Below are 19843 nucleotides of genomic sequence, written 5' to 3'. Positions count from 1 at the left end.
ACCAATTAAAAATAAACCACAATAGAACAGATGCTGCCAAATGAATAACCCTCTTTTAAAGAGCGGCTTTCAGTGGTCCAAAGGGAATGAAGGTTTGCCCAAAGACATGAAGGAATAAAATGATTTGGCTCTGCTCTCGGTAACAACGGTGCCATTTGTAAAAGCAACAGAGACCTCAAAATCCTCCAGGGTCCATTCCCCTGGCCGCAGAGGCAGGACCCCAGGCACCTGGGTGGTCAGCATCCCGTGAGGGGAGGAACGTGACCCTAGGGAAACTGTGGGAGGAGGTACTTCGCCCAGGGGATCCCATTCGAGAACATTATTAGGAGTCACAAGGTGACAGAGGTTGCATTCAAACGAGGCCACGTTCTTGGGGAATTCAAGTATCCTCTGAAGAAGCTCACGGAGTTTCAATATAAAGCAAGTAAGTATTTTTGGATCCATTTTATAGCAGAAGTAACAAATGTTCCCACTGTCTGCAAAAGCACAGAATAGTTTTGGTATTTATCTGTTTTGCTTGATTGGCCTGTAGTTGCGAAGCTGTTCATTTGGATAAAATCTATTTGGCGTCTAATGGATCCAAATAATTGGCTGGTCTCTGCCAAGTCTGCTTTTGTGTTGTTTTTTGTTTTTTACTTTATGCTCAGCGGTCCTGGCTTTGGAGAACTCCTTTCTTTGCGTCTACTCAGTAATCGAGAAGAATCATTTTTAAACCAAAAATAGATAAATAATAGACCTTGGCAATTCCTTTGATTGGCGAAAGCAAGGGCGAGGGTGCAGAGTGTGGAGTGCCTTCGTGCCCACCCTCACCTCGATGTCCTGCCTGCGTGTCCTCACTGCTGCCCTGGCCCCACCTGCAGCCTCTGTCCCCTGAGGACAGAGGGCAGCTCGCAGCAGGACCTCAGCAGACGGCGGCAACTAATTTCCTAGCCGAGGTTCCCTTTGTTGGTGCAACGCTTTAAAGCAAATGCCCGGCATGGTCTCCCAGCCTCCAGCCTCGGGTCCCGCGGGAGCAGCTCTGAGGCCCCTCGAGACTGCTTGCAAGTGGGTGACCGTTCAGAGACCCTTGGCGGGTATGGGGGGGGTAGCACAGATGCGTGGGGTCTGGGCCGGCCTGGGGATGTTTTTGCTGATGCTCAAAACTCCATCCTCGTTATTTCGGGGCCCCGGGACAAGATCCTTGCCAGAGCCAGGGCTCAGAACCAGTGAGCCCGAAGGCCGTCGGGGCCCCTCTTCCAGAGGGGAGGCCGGGCTCCAAAGAGGACAGGCGAGGAGACCAGACCGTCTTTCCTTAAGTGAGGCCGAGGGGTCGCCGGCAGGCCGCCGGGCCTCAGCTCCCGGCTGACTACTGTCGAACCAGACAGACGGCCGGTGAGAGCTCTGACCAGCCGGCGGGGAAAGCAGGCCTGCTCCGGTTCCTCTCACTCCCCAAACTGGAACCATCTCCAAGGCCTGAAGAGCTCCAGACACGTGGGTCACACACGGCCTCGTCGCCGAGCGCATCCCGCGACGCGTGCGCGCTCGCAGGGCGATCCGGGCGCGGCTCCATCCGCCCCACAGCTCGGCTGCTGCGTAGGAAGGGAAGGACCCGCCGTGCTCGCCCCGCTGGAGTGAGAGCCGCAGCTCCACGGCCGCGGGCCTCGCGGGGTCGGAGCGGTCAGGCCCCTGCAGGACCCCAGGCTTTCCTGCCGCCGCGCTGCGGCCGGCCTCCCTGCCAGCGCCATCCCCCGACGGCCCGGTGCGAGGCTTTGAGCTCTGCCAGCCCAGCGCACCCTCCGCTTCCAGGCGGTCCGCTGTACTGAGCATATCGTGTTGAAAACGGAACTCGCGGCTTGTTCCAGAGTTCCGGGCACTACCTGTTGAAGACCTGCTAAGTTCCGAGCGCCGGGCCGAGCGCCGCCGTGCCGAGCGCCGAGCCGAGCGCCGTGCCGAGCGCCGTGCCGAGCGCGGAGCCGAGCGCCGCGCCGAGCGCCGAGCGGAGAGCCGCCGTACCGAGCACCGTGCCGAGCGCTGAGCCGAGAGCCTCCGTGCCGAGCGCCGTGCCGAGCGCCGTGCCGAGCGCCGAGCGGAGAGCCGCCGTGCCGAGCGCCATGCCGAGCGCCGAGCGGAGAGCCGCCGTGCCGAGCGCCGTGCCGAGCGCCGAGCCGAGAGCCGCCGTGCCGAGCGCCGTGCCGAGCGCCGAGCCGAGCGCCGAGCCAGGCTCCACTTGAGCAGTACTTCCACCTTCCGCAGCCAGGTTGTCTCCATTCCTCTTGTCCTTGTCCTGCGGCAGATCCCACAGCATTTTGGAGACGAGACTGAAGTCACGAGGGCAGGCCGCTCGTCAGACGCTTGCCGGGCGCGGGCCCTGGAGCTTCCGCCCTGCCCAGCTCCCAGATGCCCCCCGCACCTGCTTCCTCACGAGGGCACGGTGGTAATGCCGTCTCGGCAAGGGTGTTAAGAAAATAAAAGAACACACGCACACTAGAAGGCCATCGACTCAAGGCCCCCCGGCCAGTCTACAGGGGTGGGTGTAATTTGGCCAGCGCAACACTCGAAAACATTTTACAGTGAGTCCCAGAGGCGGGTGGTCTCTCGGCACAGATCGCTCTGGGCCCCGTTGTCCCCGGCCGGCTGACTCGCTCGCCGGCTTCCCCAGCGGGCCCCCGGGGGCCGGGGGGCAGGGGAGGCGCTGAGAGGTCGCGTGCTCCGCAGCGACCCGGGAGAAGCAAGAAACACCTGTGGATGGCGGGGACCAGGAGGGGCGCCCGTCCGCACCCTCACCTCTCAGCTGTGCTCACCTGCTCCAAGAACACACCGTGACCCCCGGCAGCCACGCGGGGCCTCGCTGACGATGAAACAGATGCAGGGCCGTCCAGCGCGTGCCCCGCCTGAGGACGGGGAAGCTGCCCAGGCAAACGAGGGTCTGGGCCCTGTCGGAGGGTCCTGCGTTCAGTACGTGATGGAGGAGGGTGATGCCTTTTCTAATAGCTTCACTTCTTACATTTTCAGCTACCGTCCTCGGAGGCATCGGTGGAGGAGGGTCCTGGCGGGCAACTCCCAGATGGACCAGGACCAGGGCAGCTAGAGCACAGGCAAGCCCGAGGCGACGCGGGGAGCGGGGGGACGGCGGGGAACCCTGCTCCCTGCCCTGGGGCATCGACCCCTGCTTTCCAAGTTCCCGAAGCTCTGGCATCTGGGGCCCCTTGAGGTGAGAGACCGCCCTCCTGGCGTGTGGCCAACTCTTAGAGATGGCGCGGGGCTCACCCGCCAGCCTGCCTTCCCACCGGTCCCCAGCCCCCAGCCCCAGCTCCTGACGGGCCCCCGCGCTCGGGTCCACTTTCCCTCAAGGCCAGGGGCTGGACAAGCAGGGACAGGCCCCATGGCCCAGAGCACACGGGCAGTATCCGAAATAGCCAGCCCTAGACCTGCCTCCCCTACCTTGTCTATTCCGTCACACGGAAACCACAGTGAAAGCTCCGGCCGCTTCTCACACCTTCTGCCTCCTGATGGACCCTGGCGTTTCCCTGCGCGGGCCTCCCTGGCACGGCACACCCCTCCTCTTGGAACTTGTGCTAATAAACTGTCTTCCCATCTGCAATCCTCTGCTATTATGTTGGCTTTACCTATCTGAATAATAATAGTAATACCTACATTTCAAAGCACATAGGATCCGGTCTATCTCTGATAATAAGGAAAAAGTTCTCTCCTTCTGGGTCTTCAGTTAGATTATCACAAATGACCCAGTTAAATGAGACGCTCCCAACCCGGGACATTGTCACCTGCAAGGGCAGCTCAGACAGTGTGGCCCCTGGAGCGGTCATCTAGGGGACGCTCCGGGGAAAGATTGCAGTCAAATGTTTTGGGGAACCACTGTTTCTGAGAGTCACAGAGCACATTAGTGTGTTAAAGTCCTGGGAGAAATCAGTTTACAGCGTATTTGTTGCTGAAAGTGTTTTTCAGATTGCATCTATGACAGCTCTGGATGGCCCATGACTAGTTGTGGTGAGAACACATTTGGGAAACACCAGCCTACCAGCAACAGCTACTAAAGAACTGTTCCTTAACTAAGTTATATGAGAAATTTCAGAATTTAGGGCCAATGCACCGTTTTCTCAACTGATAGGTTAGTATGCTTTATTATTTCCGGATCTATAACTGACCCAAGTAACTGCCTCACAGACAAAAGCTGGAAAACTAACGTGGCAGAAGCTGTTAGTCCCCTCACAATTTCCCTTCTCCCCGATTTAGTCCCGGAGCCCTGTCTTTCCTTGGGAGGGGCCACATGCCCACCTGACAGGCTGCGTTGCCCAGCCTTCCTGACGAGTATCGCCAGGCGGCTACATTCGCAGTGTGGCGGGAGTTCTGGGCGGATTTCTTCATGAGGTAACTCTGTTGGGTAGTGAGCCCATTTGGCCCATTCACGGCTCTTTTTATCCTGCTCTGGAATGCAGATGTGATGGCAGGAGGCCCAGTGATTATTTTGGACCATGAGGTTTCCCTGAAAATGCACCTGGGAACAGAGAGTCGGAAGAGGCCTGGGTCCCTGCTGACACTGTGCTGCTGCTGCGTCGCCCAGCAATGCCCAGATATGTACCTGCTTTACATCACAGAGTAAACTCCTAGATGTGGAAGTCACTGCTACTTGAGGTTTTCCTTTCCATGCAGTGGAACCAAATCGTAACCAAAGAAAAGAGAGAAACTTCTTGGGAGAGTGTATTGATGCTTCTGGTGCAGGAGTTTACCTGATAAGCAATGGCAAAATTCCCTTTGCACCTAAGGTTTGCTCCTCACCCCAGAATCTTAGCCTGTGGCCCTTTCTCCTTCCTTCAGGATGGGAGTCACGTTTCCCTTGCCAGATCCCTTACAGAATCACACAAGGGGACTTTTCACCAAGCGTTGCTTTCACAATGTAAATTTCTCCTGTAACTCTTATTCTCGCTTCCTCGCAGGTGTCTGTCTCCGTTTTGCACGGAGCCTCTCACCACGAGGTTGCCACATCACGTCGTTGTGCTAGTTTCTTCAGGTGCCTAGCCCTTTCTCTCCATCTGTCAGGAACTGAGTTTCCAGTAGGAGGACGTTTCTTTTTGATTCAGTGAATTGATGTAAGAAGAGGGGCAGAGCTATTTTGATTAGGGTGTGTTTGCTCAGATGCCTTTTCCAGCTGTGAAATTCAAGAGCTCCTTTTTGAATTCTCTCCATCTGCAAGGCCCTCCCAAGAAACAAAAGTCTTGTTCAAAGCAAAAATGCACAACTCTTCTTCATCTCAGAAATAATGGCATCTAAGGGAAAGTCCGTGACAAGGTTTGCTTCCTTCTTGTAAGCTTGCTTTTACACAGAATGGTAAGTGCAATTTAAGATTTGAATCTTGTGAAAATTGTCTTAGTCCTTTTGAGATGCTCTAACAAAACGCCACAGACTAAGCAGCTTAGAAGCAACAGATGCTTCTTCCTCGCAGTTCTGGAGGCTGGAAGGCCGAGTGCAGGGTGCCAGTACGGTCGGGTGAGGGCCCCCATCTGAGATGCAGACGGGTGGCTTCTCCCTGGGTGCCCACGAGGCGGAAGGGGTGAGGGAGCGCTGTGGGTCCTCTTTTGTAAGCGCGCTAATCCCTTTCGTGAGGGCTCCATCCTCGGACCTAACCACCCCCAAAGGCCTCACTTCCTACCACCATCACACTGGGAATGAGGTTTGCAACGTATGCATTTTGGTGGACATAAACATTCAGACCGTAGCAAAAATGTTACGGTTTACCTAGTCATTCACCTCAGTCTCTAGACTAAGGATGGACAGATGGACAGTTATAGATAAATAGATAGATAATAGATGGATAAATGATAGACGGGTAAGAGATGAAAGAGAGACAGAGAGACACACACACACACAGAGACACTAATGGACTCATAAAATGACTGGGAGAAAGTCTACTTCAATTTCCTTCATTTACTGATGAGGAAATTAAGGCTCAGAGAAAACCAGCCTCGGTTTCCCAGTAACACCTAAAACCTGGGGTCCTGACGCCCAGTGCCTCCCGTGGCCACTCTGCTTCCCCGCCAGTGGAAGTGGTCAGGTTACACTAAGTCACGCCGCAGGGAAGCAGCCCCGAGTCTCCAGGCTCCCGACAACGAAGGCTGGCCTCTGGCTCCCGCCGCGCCCACAGCTGATCCGCGGGAGGGCCTCCTGCCCGCCGCAGCCACGGGGCACCAGCCACCACCTTGGGTCCCAGCATCTCAGCGCGTCCCCGAGCTCGCAGCCGCCAGGAAGGACGCACGCGGGCCTTCCAGCCGCTTCACGCCTCCGCGGGGAAGCAGCCTGCGCTGCTGCCTCCTGGCCCGGGGAACGTCCGCACGTGCTTCGCCGGGTGTTACAGAGAGGGGGGCTGGGGGGCAGAGGAAGATGCCCCTGCCAAACCTTTCCCAAGATGACGCAGAATTCACCTCCGACGGAGCCTTGGGAAATCACAGCCCCAAGTCCCAAGGAGCTCTTGGCCTCTCTGGCTCTGCCCCTTTATCTTTCGATCCGGGACTTTACGATCTTAAACCCTTAATGCCGTGGCCAAGAAGAAAACTCTGTTTCTGGAGCGCGCCGTGCTGTCAGCTAGACGTTCCGCGGAGAACGTGAGACGTGCAAGGAACGTCGTCTCCTTTAGCTGTCCCCGCGAGGCCGTCTGGAAGATGTTATTAGCACCATCTCACAGCTGATCAAACTGAGGCTCGGAGGATTAAAGCCAGTGGACCAAGTGCATCGGTCAGCACGAGCCAGGTTCTCCTGCGGTGACAACACATCCTAAGACCCCAGTGTCTTCACATGCGTGTGTTCTTGCTCCTGGGGCGTGGCCGGCGTGGCGTTCACTTTAAAAATATTTTCAAATGCCTCTTCTTGGACATTTGAAAATTTTGGTTTTCCTTTGAACTCTTTGAACATATGTCAACAAAAATCTCACCTTTCTTGGATGTTATCATGCAGCATTTAAAAATTCACAGTGGTCTGTGATCCGTGTTAACTGTCTACACCTATCAGAAAAGTGTGAGCTGTCAAGTTAAACGTGTGAGATGTAAACTGTTTTTCAAAATTCCTTTGGGGAGGGCTTCCCTGGTGGCGCAGTGGTTGGGAGTCCGCCTGCCGGTGCAGGGGACTCGGGTTCGAGCCCCGGTCCGGGAGGATCCCCCGTGCCGCGGAGCAACTAAACCCGTGCACCACAACTGCCGAGCCTGCGCTCTAGAGCTCGCGAGCCACAACTACTGAGCCTGCGTGCCACAACTATTGAAGCCCACATGCCTACAGCCCGTGCACCGCAACAAGAGAAACCACCACAATGAGAAGAGAGGCCTGTGCACAGCGGCGAGGGGTAGCCCCCGATCGCCACAACTAGAGAGGGGCCGTGCGCGGCAACGGAGACCCAACGCAGCCATAAATTAATCAATCAATCAATCAATCAATCAATTAAATTCCTTTGGGGAGTCTATGAGGAAAACGCATGCAGACCACTACGTTATCTGACGTAGTTGAGTTTTAAGCAGGAAAGATCCCATTAGCGTCAGAAGACAGGCCACTGACGCCCTGTGGCCAAAGTGGCAGGATGGTCATACAGCACGGGTCAGGGGGCCAAGGGGTAAGTGGAGCTTGGGCTCAGGTCCTTCTCACTGCGAACCTTGTGGATCCATAAACTTACGCTCTGCTTATTCTTCCAGCTGCTGAGCACAGAGCTGGAATGGAGGACCCTCGACGCGGAACCGCATGCCCCTCCTCACCTAAGGAGGCAGGGCTGTTAAGGTGAGAAGGACCAAGCTGAAGACCCTGGGGCGCTTCCCCCACCAGAAGAGTCCGTGAAAAGCGGCGCCACGCCCCTGGGCGGACCCGCCAAAGAGCTGAAGATGGAAGGGTGCTCCGTGCCTCCCACTCAAACCCCTGCTGGACCAGCGTGGACTGCAGAGGGGCCTGGCGTGACAGGTTCACTGTTAATATTCCATCATCTGATGGCCCCACGTGCACCTGTTGTTCTACTGTGGTTGCATTGCTAGAAGGACTCTGCACAGCCCCGGGCACCCGATAGGCAGCTATCGATGTGGGAAATGCTTTTTTCTGTTTCCCGATAAAAGCACCAGAAGCAATCTTATTTGACCTGCTAGGGACAGCAGGGCAGCTTCAGTCCGACCCTGTGCCAGGCCCCATCTTCTCTCCTGATTCCGCCTGCCGGGGGCCGCGCTCACTTCCCCGTCCCCGGGACGTCACGCCGGCCCCACCGCCGTGGTGCTCTCATGCTTCCCAAGCCTGGCGAGAAGAAACAAGTACATCTGACGCCTGGATGTGTGCCAGAGGGCGGATGCTGCCCCCCAAGAATCAACCTGCCCCCTCAGCAGAACTGCTGTGTCCAGGGCCGGGGAGTGACGGGTATCTCTCCCCGCGCAAAGCCAGAGGCGAGAGAGTACGTGCACCCCGGCTGCCACCAAAGAGCCACGGCACTTGACGGGACTCTGTGTTTAGAAACGAACACGAACTACACGCGAGCCGCAGCCGCGGCCCCGTTGCCCAAATCACGCATTAGCCTGCCAGCTCTGGGAGGAAGCCAGGGCGCCACTCGGGCCACGGGCAAGAAGCTCTACCGCTTGGGGCTGTGACGGCTCTGATAGTGTCTCTGTGCAGTGTCTCTGCAGATCAGGATACTGATGGTGCCCAGGAACTCACAGCTGAGGCTGGGTGTCCAGTCATGGAAGTTAGCATCATGGAGACGACGGCATCTCAGTAGAAGAAAGACCACCCAGAAACAGGAGCTCTCAGGAATAAGGACTTCGATCTCCCCAACAGACAAAGGGCTCTACCCAGGGCTTCCCTGGTGGCGCAGTGGTTAAGAATCCGCCTGCCAATGCCGGGGACACGGGTTCGAGCCCTGGTCCGGGAGGATCCCACACGCCGCGGAGCAACTGGGCCCACGAGCCACAACTGCTGAGCCTGCGCGTCTGGAGCCTGTGCTCCGCAACAAGAGAGGCCGCGATAGTGAGAGGCCCACGCACCACGATGAAGAGTGGCCCCCGCTCGCCGCAACTAGAGAAAGCCCTCGCACAGAACGGAGACCCAACACAGCCAAAACTAACTAACTAGATAAATAAATATATTTTTTTTAAAAAAAGAGCTCTACCCAGCAGAGGCAAAGGATGAGGGGGAGAGAAAAACCTGTGATCAGGATAAAGAAAGGCTGTTAAAGAGTCCAACTTCAGACTCAAAAGTCTTGAGAAAATGAGGACTGTAATAACATTTTTCCTTCTTTTCTCTATTACATCCAAGTTATTTTCTTCCTCCTCCTAGCCCCTAATATTTCATACAGGATATGTTTTATAATTTGTTCTATGGGTTATGAGATATCAAGAAAGGATTACGACTGAACTAGACTAGGACAAAGAGGAGAATGTAGACCTTCCATGAGAAACGAATACAGTGCCTGATGGGACTTAGGTCTCCCCTTTGGGAGGAAAATGAATTCTTGTACTTTTCTAGCCTTATTGAGATAAAATTGACATATAACACTGTATAAGGTTAAGGTGTACAATGTTGATTAGATACACTTATATATTGCAAAATGATTCCAACCATAGCATTAGCTAACACCCGCATCACATAATCCATTTCTTTTTTGTGTTGAGAACATTTAACAGGTACTCTCCTAGCAATTCAAGTATAAAATACAGTGTCGTTAACTACAATCACCACGCTGTCTTAGATCCCAGGAACTTATTCAGCTTCTAACTGGAAGATTATCATCTTTGACCAACATCTCCCCTTTCCTTCCACCCCCTAGCCCCTGGTAGCCACCATTCCAGTCTGCTGCCTTGAGTTCAGCATTTTTAGATTCCATATGTAAGTGATAGCATACAGTATTTGTCTTTCTCTGTCTGGCTTACTTCACTTAGCATTGTGCCCTCAAGGCCATGCATGTTGTCACAAACAGCAGGACGTCCTTCTTGCTCATGGCTGAATAATGTTCCATTTTATACATATTCACCACATCCTTTTGATCCATTCACCCATTGATGAACACTTAAGTTGTTTCCATATCTTGGCTATTGTGAATAATGCTGCAAAAAATGTGTGAGTGCAGAATCTCTTCGAGATCCTGTTTTCATTTCCTTTGGATATATGCCCAGAAGTGGGATCACTAGATCAAATGGTAGTTCTATTTTTAATTTTTTGAGGCGCTTCTATACTGTTGTCCGTAATGGCCACACCATTTTATATTCCCACCAACGGTGCACAAGAGTTCCAATTTCTCCACACCCTCACCAGCACTTGTTATTTTCTGGATTTTTTTGATAGTGGCCATCCTAATGGGTCTGAGGTGATACTTCATTGTGGTTTTGACTTGCATTTCTCTGATAATTAGCAATGTTGAGCACCTTTTCATGTGCTCATTTAGCCATGTGTACATCTTCTTTGAAGAAATATCTATTCAACTCCTTTGCTCATTATTTTGTTGTTGAACTGTAGCAGTTCTTTATATTATTCTGGATAGTAACCCCTTATTAGATATATGATTTGCAAATATTTTTCTCATTCCATAGGTTGCCCTTTAACTCTGTTGATCATTTCCTTTGATGTACAGAATCTTTTTAATTTGATGTAGTTCCATTTGTTTATTTTTGCTTTTGGTGTCAAATCCAAAACAAACAAACAAACAAAAAACATTGCCAAGACTGATACCAAGGAACTTACCTCCTCTTTTCTACTAGGGGTTCTACAGTTTCAAGTCTTATGTTCAAGTCCTTCATCCATTTCCTGTTTATTTTTATGTATGGTGTAATAGAGGGGCCAGTTTCATTCTTTTGCATGTGGCTATAAAGTTTTCCCAACACCGTTTATTGAAGAAACTGTCCTTTCCCCCTTGTGTATTCTTGGCTCCTTTGTCATAACTTAATTGACCATATATACATGGGTTCATTTCTGATCTCTCTATTCTGTTCCACTGATCTATGTGTCTGTGTTTATTCCAATACCACACTCTTCTGATTACTGTAGCTTTTAGTTTAGTTTGAAATCAGACCGGGGGAATGCCTCCTTCTTCTTTTTTAAGATTGCTTTGGCTATCTGGGGTCTTCTGTGGTTCCATACTAACTTTAGGATTGTTTTTTCTATTTCTGCGAAAAATGCCATTGGAATTTTGACAGAATTACATTTAATCTGTAAATCACTTTGGATAGCATAGACATTTTACTATTAATTCTTCCAGTCCATGAGCAAAAAAAATCTTTCCATTTATTTGTGTCTTCTTCAATTTCTTTCAGCAGTCTCTTTTTAGCATACAAATCTTTCACCTCTTTGGTTAAATTTACTCTTAGGAGCTTATTTTTTTGGGAGGGGTGCTATTGTATATGATTGTTTTCTTAATTGCTCTTTCTGACAGTTCATTGTTAGTGTAGAGAAATGCAACTGATGTTTGCATATTGATTTTGTAACCTGCAACTTTACTGAATTCATTGATTAGTTCTAACAGGTTTTTGGTGGAGTCTTTTTAGGGTTTTTATTTATAATATCAAGTCATCTGCAAACAGAGATAATTTCACATCTTCCTTTCTGACTTGGATGCCTTTTATTTATTTTTCTTGCTTAACTGCTCTGACTTCCAGTACTATATTGAATAAAAGTGGCAAGAGTGGGCATCCTTGTCTTATTCCCAATATTAGAGAAAACGCTTTCAGGTTTTCACTGCTGATGTTAGCTGTGGGTTTGTCATATTTAGTCTTTATCATGTTGAGGTATGTTTCCTCTATACACAATTTGTTGAGATTTTTATCATAAACGTATGTTGCATTTTGTTGAATGCTTTTTCTGCATCTGTTGAGAAGATAGTATGATTTTTAGCCTTCATTTTGTTAATGTGGCATATCATGTTGATTGATTGCTGATGTTGAACCATCATTACATCCCTGGAAAAAAATCCTGCTTGATCACGGTGTATGTCCTTTTATTGTGCCATTGATTTCAGCTTGCTAATATTTTGTTGAAGATTTTTGCATCTACATTCATCAGGGATATTGGCCTATAATTTTCTTTTCTTGAATTGCCCTTGTCTGGTTTTGCTATCAGAGTAATGCTGGCCTCATAAAATTAGTTTGGAAGTCTTCCATCCTTTTATTTTTTTGGAAGAGTTTGAGGACTATTAATTCATCTTTGTATGTTTTGGTAGAATTCACTAGTGAGGTCATCTGGTCCTGCAGTTTTATTTGTTGGGAGGTTTTTGATTACTGATTCAATTGCCATACTAGTCACTGGTCTGCTCCTATTTTCTTTTTCTTTATGATTTAGTCTTGGTAGGGTATATGTTTTAGGAATTTATCCATTTTTTCTAGGTTGTCCAATTTGCTGGCATATAATTATTCATAATAGTCTCTTATGATCCTTTGTATTTGTGTGGTATCAGTTGTAATTTCTCCTCTTTCATGCTAATTTCATTTATTTGAGTCCTCTTTTTTTCTTGGTAACTCTAGGTAAAGGTTTGTCCATTTTGTTTATTTTTTTAAAAAAACAGCTCTTAGTTTCATTGATTTTTTTTCTATTATCTTTTTAGTCTCTAGTTCATTTATTTCTTCTCTGACCTTTGTTATTTTTTCCTTCTGCTACTTTTGAGCTTAGTTTGTTCTTTTTCTCATTCCATGAGGTATAAAGTTAGGTTGTTTATATGAGATCTTCCTTTTTTCTTAATGTAGGCATTTATCGCTATAAAATTCCCTCTTAGAACTGCTTTTTCTACATCCCATAAGTTTTGGTGTGTTGTATTTTCATTTTCATTTGTCTCAGATATTTTCAAATTTCTCTCTTGATTTCTTTCCTGACCCACTGGGTGGTCAGGAACACATAGTTTAATCTCCACATATTTCCATGTTTCTTCTTGTAATTGATTTCTAGTTTCATATCATTATAGTCAGAAAAGATGCTTTGCTTGATTTCAATCTTCTTAAGTTTATTGGATTGTTTTGTGGCCTAACATATAATCTATCCTGGAGAGTGTTTCGTGTGTGCTTGTGAAGAATGTGTATTCTGCTGCTCTTGGATGTCATGTAAATATCTATTAGGTCTATCTGGTCTAATGTGTAGTTTAATGTCCTGTTTCCTTATTGATTTTCTGTTTGGATGATCTATCCATTATTGTAAGTGGGGCACTGAAGTCCCCGACCATTAGTGTATTGCTGTCTATTTCTCCCTTCAGGTGTGTCAATACTTGTTAACATTTGTATTATATATTTAGGTGCTTCTACGTTGGGTGCATAAATATGTACAGATGTTATATCCTCCTAATGAATTAACCCCTTTATCATACATAATGATCTTCTTTGTCTCTTGTTACAGTCTTTGGCTTAAAGTCCATTTTGTCTCATATAAGTATAGCTACTGCTTTCTTTTGGTTTCCACAGGCATGCAATATCTTTTTCCATTCCTTCACTTTCAGTATGTTTGTGTCCTAAAAGCTGATATGAGTCTCTTGTAGGCATCAGATAAATGGGTCTTTTCTTTCATTCAGCCACACTATGTCTTTTGATTTGAGAATTTAGTCCACTTACATTTAAAGTAAGTATTGATAGGTGTGGACTTACAATTGTCTATTTGTCAATAGTTTTCTGGTTGTTTTGTGATTCCTTTCTTCCTCTCTCATTCTCTTCCTTTGCGATTTGATAATTTTCTGTAGTGGTATCCTTAGATTTCTTTCTTTTTCTCTTTTGTGTGTCTACTATAGGTTTTTGTTTGTAGTTACCATGGGGCTTTTATAAAACATCTTTCATTTGTAACAATTTTTAGCTGCTAACAACTTAACTTCAAACATATACAGAAGCTCTGTAATGTATACACTTTCCTTCCCATGCATTTAACATTTTTGGTGTCACAATTTCCATCTGTTTACATTGTGTATCCATTAACAAATTATTATAGTTATAGTTATTTTAATATTTTATATTTTTTATCTTTATACTACAAATATAAGTGATTTACATACCACCATTAAAACATCAGAGCTTTCTGAATTTAACTCTATATTTACCTTTACCAGTGAGTTTTATTCTTTGATATTTTTTACTGTTACTAATTAGCATCTTTTCACTTCACCATGAAGAACTCCCTGTAACATTTCCTGTAAGGCTGCTCTAGTGGTGATGAACTCCTTCAGCTTTTCCTTATCTGGAAAACTCTTTACCTCTCCTTCAATTCTGAAGGACAGCTTTGCCATGTAGAATATTCTCTATTGACAGGTTATTATTTTCCTTTCAGCACTTTGAATATATCATGAGACTCACTTCTGGCCTGCAAAGTTTCTGCTAGAAAATCTGCCAATAGTCTTATGGGGTTTCCCTTGTATCTATCAAGTTGCTTTTCTCTTGCTGCTTTTAAGATTCTCTCTTTGTCTTTAACTTTTGACCATTTACTTATAATGCGCCTCAATATGGGTCTCTTTGGATTCATCTCGTTTGGAACTCCCTAGGATTCCTGGATGTGGATGCCTGTTTCTTTCCCCAGGTTAGGGAAGTGTTCAGCCATTATCTCTTTGAATAAGCTTTCTGCCCCCCCTCTCTGTCCTCTTTTTGAGACCCCCTACAGTGCATGTAATGGTCTGTTTGATGGTGTCTCATAAGTCCCTTAAGCTGTCTTCACTCTTTTTTGTTACTTTTTAAAAAATTTTTGCTCCTCTTATTGGATGAATTCCACTGCCCTGTCCTTGAGTTCACTGTTTCTTTCCTACACCTGACCTAGTCTGCTGTTGAATTACTCTATTGTATTTTTCAGTGCAGGTATTACAGTGTCCAGCTCAGTGATTTCTGTTGGGCACTTTTTAATATTTTCTGTCTCTTTGTTGAAATTCTCATTTTGTTCATCATTGTTCTCCTGACCTCAGTGAGCATCTCCATGACTGTTATTTTGAACTCTCTATCAGGTAAGTCAGTTATTTCCATCTTATCAAGGTCTGTTTCTAGAGTTTTATCTTGTTCTTTTGTTTGGAATATATTCCTGTTTCCTCATTTCTCTTGGTTCTCTGTGTTGGCTTCTACACATTTGATAAAACAGCTACCTCTTCCAGCCTGGATGGAATGGTCTCATGTAGGAGAACCTCATCAGTCAGCCCAGCCTGAGGTCTTGTTTGTCTCTCAAACCTCTGTAACTGTCCAAGCCATCTTCTTTGTTCCTGGTGCTTCCCAGTAGTAGAGGGGGTGCCAAGGCCCATCAGTGTCTCAAAGGGGAGCACTACAGTCAGCACTTAGATGCAGGTTTGATTGGAAGCTGGACTGTCAGACAGTAGCGAGGAAAAAATATATATATATATATATAGTTAGGGCACTTCTAGGGAAAAACTGGGAGATGAGCATTTTTGCCTGCTCTCTGTTCTTGGCCTGGGTCTATAGCAGCGGGGGGTGCTCCTGCACCTAGTAAGAAGTGTTTCTGTGTTTGCTACAATCCTGCAGGACTCATGAATGCAAGCCCTGTGGGCTGTCAGAGCCGGGCGACGTGGGGACCCATCCCTCGGGTGACAGCTGCTAATGCCGGGGTACAGATGTATGTACGCACTCCTTTGAGGGAGATACTGACAATTTGGAGTGGGTTAGAGGGATACTGAGGAGGCATCCACTGATTCGCTAGTCTTGGGGGAGGACAGTAGGCAGCCTCTAGCCTCTGGATGTGTCCTGGGCCTCAGGCTTGTAGTGTATGCAAATAGACCCTTTTCAGGGAAAAACTGAGATGTAGGGCTTTTTGTCTGTTCCTCGGGCCCCTGGCAGAAAGCCACAAAGTGCTCTCCCCAGAGACTGTTAAAAAGTGTTTCTTTGTTTGCTATATATAGTCTTGTGGGTTTCATAGACACAAATCCCATTGGCTTCCGGAGCTGGGTGTCTGGGGGGGCCTGTCCCTCATTTGAGAGTCTTAAAAGTTGGTGTGCTTGCAGTGGGGTCCAAATTCTTTGCTCCTCCCTGCTGGACAGAGATGTGCCAGGAGCGGGGTTTATGGCGAGAGTGTGTCTCAGCCTTTCCTACCAGTTCAAGATGGGTGTTTCCTCATTCGCCCAACGTGTAGGAGTCACTCAGCTGGTGTTCGAACTTCTTCCACCCACGGAGATGGAATTGCTCTGTGGATGGCTGTGCAGTGAGTCCCCAGGGGGAGGAGATCTTAGGAGCCTCCTCTGTCGCCATCTTGGAAGAGAACCCAGAACGAGTTCTCTCTTCTTACTGCGTGATGAATTGCTGATGTTCAGAAGCTTAACTACGGGAAGAAGGGCTTGACGAGAGGTGAGCGACCAAAGCACAGGACCGCCCCGGGCACGCGAACTGAGTCACCCAGCGTCCCCACTGACACCCCTCCTACGTGCTGCCCTGTATCTCAGGAGCTGCAAAACCAGAGTTTTCGCTGCATTTCCCCAGTTCTTCTGCATCTAGGGTTCGATCGCACGTTAGGTCCCGCTATTCAGAGACATTACTGCGAGTTTGGAAAGTCTGTTTCTAATATTTCTGCTGGCAGCACCGTCGCGGAGGTGTCACCTCTCTGTGTAAGCAGTGTCCGTTTAGTGGCTTGTGGGACATTGAAAAGCACTGCCCAGGGCAAGCATTTGGCCTGTGTCGATTGCACCAGGCGCAGCATGGTTCCGGATCCAGCAGTACGAGCGGGACCTCCCCAGGGGGGTTTCCTGATGGTGCCAACTCCCTGTCAGGGTATCTTCCCGATCATGGCAGGCGGTATGGCTCTGGAGCCTGCAGCTGTGGCTGCCGTCTCCCTGCATGGTTGAGGTCTGCTGAATCAGAGAAGAGGCAGTCACTTCTTTAGTTCTACGGGGTGGCTTTGGCAAGTGATCTTAAAAGATCCGTCTGGAATCTGTTTCTTCAGTCTCCCCAAAGAGTCTGTAAACCATGTAATATCCTAGAATAAATCCCTTCCTACTTTAACTAGATTGAATCCTGTTGTCTGCAAGTGGATCCAGGCAATACACCCTTTGCTATTCCTTTCCCTGCATATCCTTTTTTTCACTAAACCAAGTCACTACACGTGGATCTAGAATATATTATTCATTCTCCTTGGCCAAACCACAGGCTTCCCTTTTTAAAAATGCAACTTGAGATTTACCCTCCATGAAGCCGTTTTAGATGAGTTCAGAAACACATCCCATTTCCTCTGAAACTGTAACTTAGACACTTAGTAACGGCTCTTTGGGGACTCCAAGAACATTAATCAGTTTCAGAACCAGAGTCAGAATACTTCCCCTGGGAAGCATTTTTCACATGAAGTAAAAAGTACTTTGACCTTAGCAGAGCAGATGAAGACTTAAAAGAAAAGCTAGTGCTGAAGGCTGGGATGGTGAAAGATGTGAAAACTCACTCCGCTAGTCTTTCAAGCTATTCCTCTTTCCCTCTCCTTATCTCTCTCCTTCCCACAACACTGGGCGATTGGCAGCAAAAGTAGATGCAAGTTAATCATACCAGTGACGGCACTCTTTCCATAAAAAGGTCCAAATCTGTCAGCAAAGCATTTCCACCTTTCGGGAGGCCCTGGAGCCCAGAGCCACCTCCAGTGTGCCTGTGACTTCTCTGAGCTGCAGGTGCCGGGTGCTGAGGGGGGCGGGCGGCTCCCGGCGGGCACACACCAGCCACAGCACTGCCCTCTGCTTTCCCAGGGGGTCTCTGTCCATTTCTCAGCCGCAGACTTTCCACCTGGCCCAGAGCAGGGGCAGATAGGGATGCAGAAGCAAACTCACCAGCAGCTGTAAAGAGAAACTTGCAAAGGAAAACTAAATGAGGAGAGGTCATTCCAACATATTTGTGAGAAACAAATTGAAATGCATAAATTGTGTTTCTCTTTAACTGAGATTCCCAAAGTCTGCTTTTTTTCTTTTAACCTGTAGTTGCCTCACTCAGAGGGGTGTCGTGACCCCTCGAATAACCACATCGTCAGGGTTTGGTAGCAGCACCGGCTATTTTGAAAATTAAAAGAGGTGGTAACTGGCAGTTAACAGTCATCTACATTTCGATATATTTTACAGCACTAAAGAAACATGCCAAGCGAGCTGGTTTGTTAATCCTATGTGCTTATGGGCCGTTTCCAAAGCTCGGTGTTCTTCACATAATAAAACCAACACGTTCTCTAACTCAAGAAGTTATGGTGTGAAGTGTCACTGAAGCAACATCTGGGGTTTGGAGCTAAAACTTAATTTGTAGAGATTCCTTAATTGGAAGGTTGCCCTCCTTGCTCAGGACGCTGATCCGTAACTACTTCAATTATTCTTTCCTTCGATGAGTGGCTTGTAGTACCTGCCTTTTTGTTCACAGGTGTATGAAATGCTTGTCTCACCAGGACCAACCAGATATTTAAAAAAGTTAAACATTTCCAAAAATTATAAAAATGCAGTTTTGAGCATTGTAAGCACTTTTATTATTTTCCACCTGTAATGTGATCATCACTGAGAAGTAGAAAGGCGCTCAAGCACCTTGGCTCGATAATTCCCAAGGAAAGTCCCCACGACAAGGACCAGCCGATGAGCCTCAGAAACTTGGCATATCGCAGCAATCGGCCATCCCGAGGCACCTGCTCTTTCAAGACGTGGTAGAAACAAAGGGTGGGTGGGCGCCTGGGAAACTCGTAACTTCCACTCCTTCTGCAACTTCCACTCCTTCTGCAACTTCATCTTTAAAAAGAAAAGGGGCACGGAGTTCCACAGTCCAGCGGTTAGGACTCGGCACTTTCGCTGCCAAGGGTTCGGGTTCAATCCCTGGTCGGGGAACTAACATCCTGCAAGCCACGCAGTGCAGCCAAAAGAAAATTTTTTAATTTTTTAAGAAAATTTTAAAAGGCAATTTCTGAAAAAGCTTTAAAAGGTATGTTCCACTTTGTGCAAATGTCACATGCGATCATTTGGAGCTGCTCCCGATTATGTTTACTTAAAGGCAAAGATCCTTTTTTCTGCATCCTCTTTTTTAAAAACTGTAGACCACTTTATTAAAACTAAAATTTGGTACCAAACACAAACATGTGTTACTAAAAGTGTCCTAATTGCTTCGGAAAATGTGCGAGCACATACGTGTTTGGAATCCCTTCTCGTCCTCATTTAGACAAACGTTTAATTTCCTGCTCTGAAACATGTGGAGTATCATTGTAAACAAGTCTCCTCTGATGGTCTTTCGGGCTTGGGGTCGCTGTTGGGTGCTGAGGACGCATGGACTTGAGTCTCTCACCGTCCGCGCAGGAGACAAGACACAGGGGCACACGCGGGAATCACTCCTCTTCAACCAGGTGACGAACCAGGGTGAGGGTCGTGCCCCTCCGCGTGCCCGGTGCCTACGTGACCTTTTCTCGCCACAGTGTGACCCCAGGAATTAACCACAAGAGCTCATAGCCGCAGGGCTCGCCCTGCATGCCAGGCCTGCGTCATCACGTGGGCCTCTCACGCTGTCCCTGGGAGGCGGGACCTATCATCACCCCCGTGTCCCGCCGGCCACACTGAGGCTCAGGGACGGTTAACCTGCCCAGGGAAAAGCAGTCCAGGACCAGCCCAGGTCTCCGGTGCCGGCCCCCTGTGCTCCGCCATCACATTGCTGCCTGTAACGCCTGCTCTGCTTACTTAATCGGCCACATCGCCCCTGCCTCAGGCCTGATGCAGTGGGCCCTCTGAAATGAGAAATCACAACGAGGATGGCAAAGCCAAATGATACCAACGTGCAAAATAAGAGTTTTTAACACTCAGCTCACACTTGAGACTGTTCTACGGTGCGTTTCCTCTAAAGACCTCTACAATTTACTTATAAATTAAGACTGTGTATCAACTTGACTCATGATCAAACACATTTCAGCATTTATTTCAGGTCAAGTTAAGTCTAAATGTGTCATAAAATATTTAAGCTTCCCCTGTAAATAAAAA

This window comes from Kogia breviceps, chromosome 10 (assembly GCF_026419965.1).
Source record: "Kogia breviceps isolate mKogBre1 chromosome 10, mKogBre1 haplotype 1, whole genome shotgun sequence".
Lineage (NCBI taxonomy): Eukaryota > Metazoa > Chordata > Mammalia > Artiodactyla > Physeteridae > Kogia > Kogia breviceps.
The sequence above is the reverse complement of the archived record's forward strand: the minus strand, read 5'-3'. Positions refer to the sequence as shown.